Consider the following 5,222-nt stretch of genomic DNA (forward strand, 5'->3'; position numbering starts at 1 on the left):
GCCATAGCTTCCCACACAAAGGGATTGGGGCCAGTGCTGGGAATCTCTAGACCTCTGGCTTAAGCAAGGTCTCCGTCAGCCTTCTGTGTGGAAGAATGGCTGCTGAAGTGGAGTTGACAATACGGAATTGGATGAGAAATCCACGTTCCCACCCAGTTAAGGGGATCTTGATGTGTTGTTGACTGGGTATGGCTGTTGGGAGTGCCATGTCTGGAGTGGCCAACCATTTTTTCCCTTGTACCAGGACCCTTGGTTTGTTCCGAAAACTGGAAGGATAACAGAGGCAGACCTTTTAAAAAGGAGGAATGCCCTCTCTGCTCAGGTAGGTCTTCTCAAATTATGATGTTTCCTAAAAAGCAGGAGGAAGAATCAGCAGTTGTAGAGTCAGATTTGTGTGCATAGTAGAACCTTGTTTCCACTGACATTTAGCTGGGCAATGATTCCTGAATTGCCAAGATTCACACACACACACTCACAAACTTGTATTCTGCAGCAAACTCAGGACTGAGGTATGTGCAGCTTTCAGAGTCCACTGCCGTCTCTGGCAAATCAGGGATCATGGATAGAAATGAATAAAATGAAACCTCTGTCTGCCTCCTGGGAAAAGCATCTGCTGCCAGCCAGAGTAGACAGTGCCCAACTAAATGACAGATCCGTGTTCTCACCTGGCGAGGGCATCTGGCCCTGATCAGGACTGCATGGAGTGTTTGGGAGTTCTGTACAAGGAGTCCAGAATTCTTTTCTGTGTAGCAGAACTCCTGGGCCGTACCACAACCCGAAAGAAAGAGAACAGAAGAAGGTGCTTTACGGAGAACGGATGCCATTATTAAGTGTTCCAAATGAATCTGGAATCCTCACAATCAGTGTCTCCTGGTGCCTCCGTCTCCATGTGGATGCATTTAAACCCCTTCACAGGAGGAGAAAGAGACCTCTATTGACCTACCAGGAGCAGAAGTTCCCCTGGGGAATGAGAAGGGCTCAGGAGAAGGACAAAGCCAGGCCTCCAGACAGACACCATTTTTATGTGCAGAAAACAGGGAGAGGGACTGAGAGAGGCCACGAGGCCTGGGGGTGATGCCTATAAAGCCCTCCAAGGAGTTGGCCTCCCGTCATTAATATAAAGAGAATGACCACTCAATGTTCCCATCAAAGCACCCTCCGTCCCCTCCCTCCCTAGCAGAGAGAAGCTGAAGAGTTCTGCTTCTTTTTAATGTAAACCTGATTCTTTTAAAATGTCTAAAATGTTTAGATTGTTGTTTTCTCACAGGATATGTTGTAAGCTGCCCTGAGCCCTCCCAGAAGGGTTGCATGCAGATCTGACAATAGATAATTAAGATGATAATTAGGGTGGGGGGATATTGGGAACCAGAAAACTCAGACTGTCGGTGGCACCATCTGAAGTGTCCAGAACATCCCTGGGGAAGGAGGGCAAGCAAGATCTGAAGAGGGCAATCTCTCTAGGAAGGAAAATAAAAGCACAATCCATGCTTTGATGTGGGGTTACTGCGAGAAGCTTGGACTTGCAGGAGAGCATATGGGGCTGGAATAAGACATAACAAGGGTATAAACAAGGCCACAGCTTTCTTACCTCCCCATGGGAGTGTTGGCACCGCATGGGAGAGGGAGCCTGACCTAGCACTTATCGGACTGCACCAAACCCACGGAGTCCAGAGGCACCAGGGGACACACCCCATTCCCAGATGGGAGAGCAGAGCCTCTTACTACTGAATTCTCCCTTATGGGAAGTGACCTATGTAGGGAAGCCAGCAGGCCCCCACCTTATTTGGCTGCCCCATGGCAGGCTGGCAACGAGTCTGTGTCTCCCAGCAGGGCCAGCCACGCTTGTTCATAGGCCGTCTCTTATGGAGGCCCCGAACCCCAAGGAGTCCCATCACACAGCAACAGGCTCCATCCCATGTGGAGCCCAAAATTACGATGAAATATTAGCCATGCAACATCTACCTTAGACACAGCCTCAGGGCTGCTTATGTATCACATAAGGTGGGAAGGAGGGAAGCTGCCCTGCGGCGTGCTGGGCAAAGGGACCACGACTCACGTGCATAGCACATTATAGGCTCTGCATGTCCTGCCTCCCTCCTTTATGCTGTGTGCAGCTTGCGCCCCATGTGGGCTCCTGGGGCAGTCACGTTTGCCACCAGCCCACCCTCCAGTACATCAACTGGCAGCTCCACTGATGCCTTGCAACGCATTATACATTCTGGGATTCATGCCCTTTCCCTTCTGCTGTGTATGTTGTCCATTCTCCCCTGAGAGCCCAGCTGTCAGACAGAGAGGACAATCCCGAGCTAGCAGACAGAGCCCTGTTCCAACCTGGCTGAGGGCACCCTGGCCTGTTCCTGCTGGGATGGGATGCTTGGCCCTAAAATGGCCAATGCTTTTTCTCATTAGCAGAAGACTTGGGGCTTTCCACAACTTGAAAATAAGAAGACCGAGGAAGATGTCTTCCAAAGAGGAAACACCAGGTTTGCCCAGGTGTGTATTAAATAATAATGTTCCATTCAAACTGGCAGCTCCACTGATGCCTTGCAATGCATTATACATTCTGGGATTCATGCCCTTTCCCTTCTGCTGTGTATGTTGTCCGTTCTCCCCTGAGAGCCCAGCTTTCAGACAGAGAGGACAATCCTGAGCTAGAAGACAGAGCCCTGTTCCAACCTGGCTGAGGGCACCCTGGCCTGTTCCTGTTGGGGGGTGGGGATGCTTGGGAAATCCACCCCAAGATTGGCCAATGCTTTTTCTCATTAGCAGAAGCCTTGGGGCACCCCACAAGTTGAAAGAAAGAGGACCGAGGAAGATGTCTTCCAAAGAGGAGACACCAGGTTTGCCCAGGTTTGTATTATAAAATTATTATGTTCCATTTAAACTGGCAGCTTGATTGATGCCGTGCAACACATTATACATTCTGGGATTCAGGCCCTTTTCCCTCTGCAATGCAGGTTCTCTGACCTCTCTGGTTCGGGACTTCCAATCATCTCCCCTAGTTGGGTCGCAGTCTTCTTTCACAGATCAGGCACAATTCAAGAGGTGCTGAGCCTGGTGCTGGCTGGGGGTGTTAAAAGGCCAATGGCTGCTTGGAAGAGACCTTTTGTTCCTCTCTGGCTGTGGCCTCCCACTGCTGACGACTGCTAGGATCCAAAATACAGGCAGACCACACAGTTCTGGCTGGCTAGCCCTTCCCTAGTTAAGGGTTCCCAGAAATCTGGTGCAGGAAATATGTTTGTCTTCCTTCAATGCTGGAGTCTGGCTGCTGGGCAGAAAAGACTATATGGAGGTAGAAGATAGATTCATATTCTCACCGGGCTGAGGGCACCTTGACATGTTCATGATGGGAATTGGTGTTTGTGAGTTCCATACCTGGAGTGACCAATATTTTTTCTCTCTGCACCAGCAACCGTGGATTGCGCCACAATTTGATAGGAAAAAAGCAGGGGATGAAAGAAAGTACTCCATCTATGGACAGGTAGAGCTTCTAAAATTATTATTATCTTTCTTCCAAAACAGGAAGAAGAGTCAGCAACATTGGGGTTAAATTTTTGTGCTCAGGAAAACCTCATTTTGGGTTCTACTTCTGCAGCAGATCATTCCTAAAATGCCAGGATCCCACCCAGCCAGTCTTTATTCTGGGGCCTGATTGGGATCAGGACTCAGAAATGTGCCTGATTTCGGGTGCCCTCTGACAGCCGTGGCAAACACACTGGATGCCTAGTCTGGACAAAACAGGAAACATGGATAAACTCCAGTTAGAAGAATGTATGAACATTGTGGCAAGCGTAGCTCTTCCAAAAGTCTGGAGAGAGCCAGCAGGTGTCATCCCAAACTCAGAAGGAGAGAACCAGGGGAGAGAAAATCTGCTGCCGCTCAAACAACACAACTCTCTGACTAGTATAGATCCAAATGAATCTCAAAGCAGCACAATCTGCACAGCCTGGAGCATCAGTTTCCTGTGAATGAAGAAGAGAGTTGGTATTTATACCCTCCTTTTTGCTCCCTGAAGGAGTCCCAGAGCCGCTTACAATCTCCTTCCCTTCCTCTCTCCTCGACAAAGAATAGATTCTTGCAGTTAGCCGAGTAAGTCACAAACAGCAGAATTGAGGCCTGTAGCACCTTTAAGACCCACAAAGATTTATTCAAGACGTGAGCTTTCATGTGCAGGCACATTTCCTCTGACCAAATGGAACAAGAATCATGAGAATTCAGATATATAGAAAAGGTAAATAAGTAGCAAATCAGTAAACTGTGTCAGAGTATCCATTTTATGCCATAGGATAATTCTTTGCTCAAACAGCTAATCAGTCCTCTTGAGTTCAGTTGTAGTTCACAAAAACAAGGGAGAAATTAAACTGTCCATGTTAGGAATTAATAGCAGACTCTTTCCCAGTTGTAAAAGGAAATACTTAAAAGAGACTAGTTGTTTGCCACAACTAAATCTGGGGTGTGAAAGGGGTTTGTCTGCCTTGGGTGCTGGGGCCCAGCTGCCAGACAGAGAGGACAATCCTGAGCTAGAAGACAGAGCCCTGTTCCAACCTGGCCGAGGGCACCCTGGCCTGCTCCTGCTGGGGTGGGAAGCTTGGGAAAGCTACCCCTAAATTGTCCAATGGTTTTTCTCATTAGCAGAAAACTTGGGGAATCCCACAACGTGAAAATAAGAAGACCGAGGAAGATATCTTCCAAAGAGGAAACACCAGGTTTATCCAGGTGTGTATTAAATAATAATTACATTCCATTCAAACTGGCAGCTCCACTGGTGCCTTGCAACACATTATACATTCTGGGATTCAGACCCTTTTCCCTCTGCAATGCTGGTTCTCTGACCTCTCTGGTTCGGGACTTCCAATCATCTCCCCTAGTTGGGTAGCAATCTTGGGTAGGAACAGACACAGTCCAAGAGGTGCTGAGCCTGGTGCTGGCTGCGGGTGTTAAAAGGCCAACGACTGCTTGGAAGAGACCCTTTGTTCCTCTCTGGCTGTGGCCTCCCACTGCTGACCACTGCTAGGATCCAGAACACAGGCAGACCACACAGTTCCAGCTGGCTGCCAGTTGGCTGGTCAGCCCTTCTTTAGTTAAAGGTTCCCAGAAATCTGGTGCAGGAAAGATGTTTGTCTGCCTTCAATGCTGGAGTCTGGCTGCTGGGCAGAAAAGACAATAAGGAGGTAGAAGATAGATTCATATTCTCACCGGGCTGAGGGCACCTTGACATGTTC

General features: G+C 48.7%; 1 long non-coding RNA gene across 2 annotated transcripts; it reads left to right on the plus strand.

Annotated features, from left to right (window-relative positions):
- The first annotated feature begins 2,379 nt into the window (after positions 1–2,379).
- LOC143839002 (uncharacterized) lies at positions 2,380–4,702 on the plus strand. Of its 2 annotated transcripts, none has more exons than XR_013231514.1 (4): positions 2,380–2,493; positions 2,770–2,850; positions 3,410–3,481; positions 4,633–4,702. It is a non-coding gene; the product is annotated as an uncharacterized LOC143839002 (long non-coding RNA). The 2 variants fall into 2 exon arrangements; XR_013231515.1 differs by having other exon boundaries at positions 2,409–2,493; positions 2,767–2,850.
- Positions 4,703–5,222: the final 520 nt, after the last annotated feature.

This window comes from Paroedura picta, chromosome 5 (genome assembly GCF_049243985.1).
Source record: "Paroedura picta isolate Pp20150507F chromosome 5, Ppicta_v3.0, whole genome shotgun sequence".
NCBI classification, from domain to species: Eukaryota; Metazoa; Chordata; class Lepidosauria; order Squamata; family Gekkonidae; genus Paroedura; species Paroedura picta.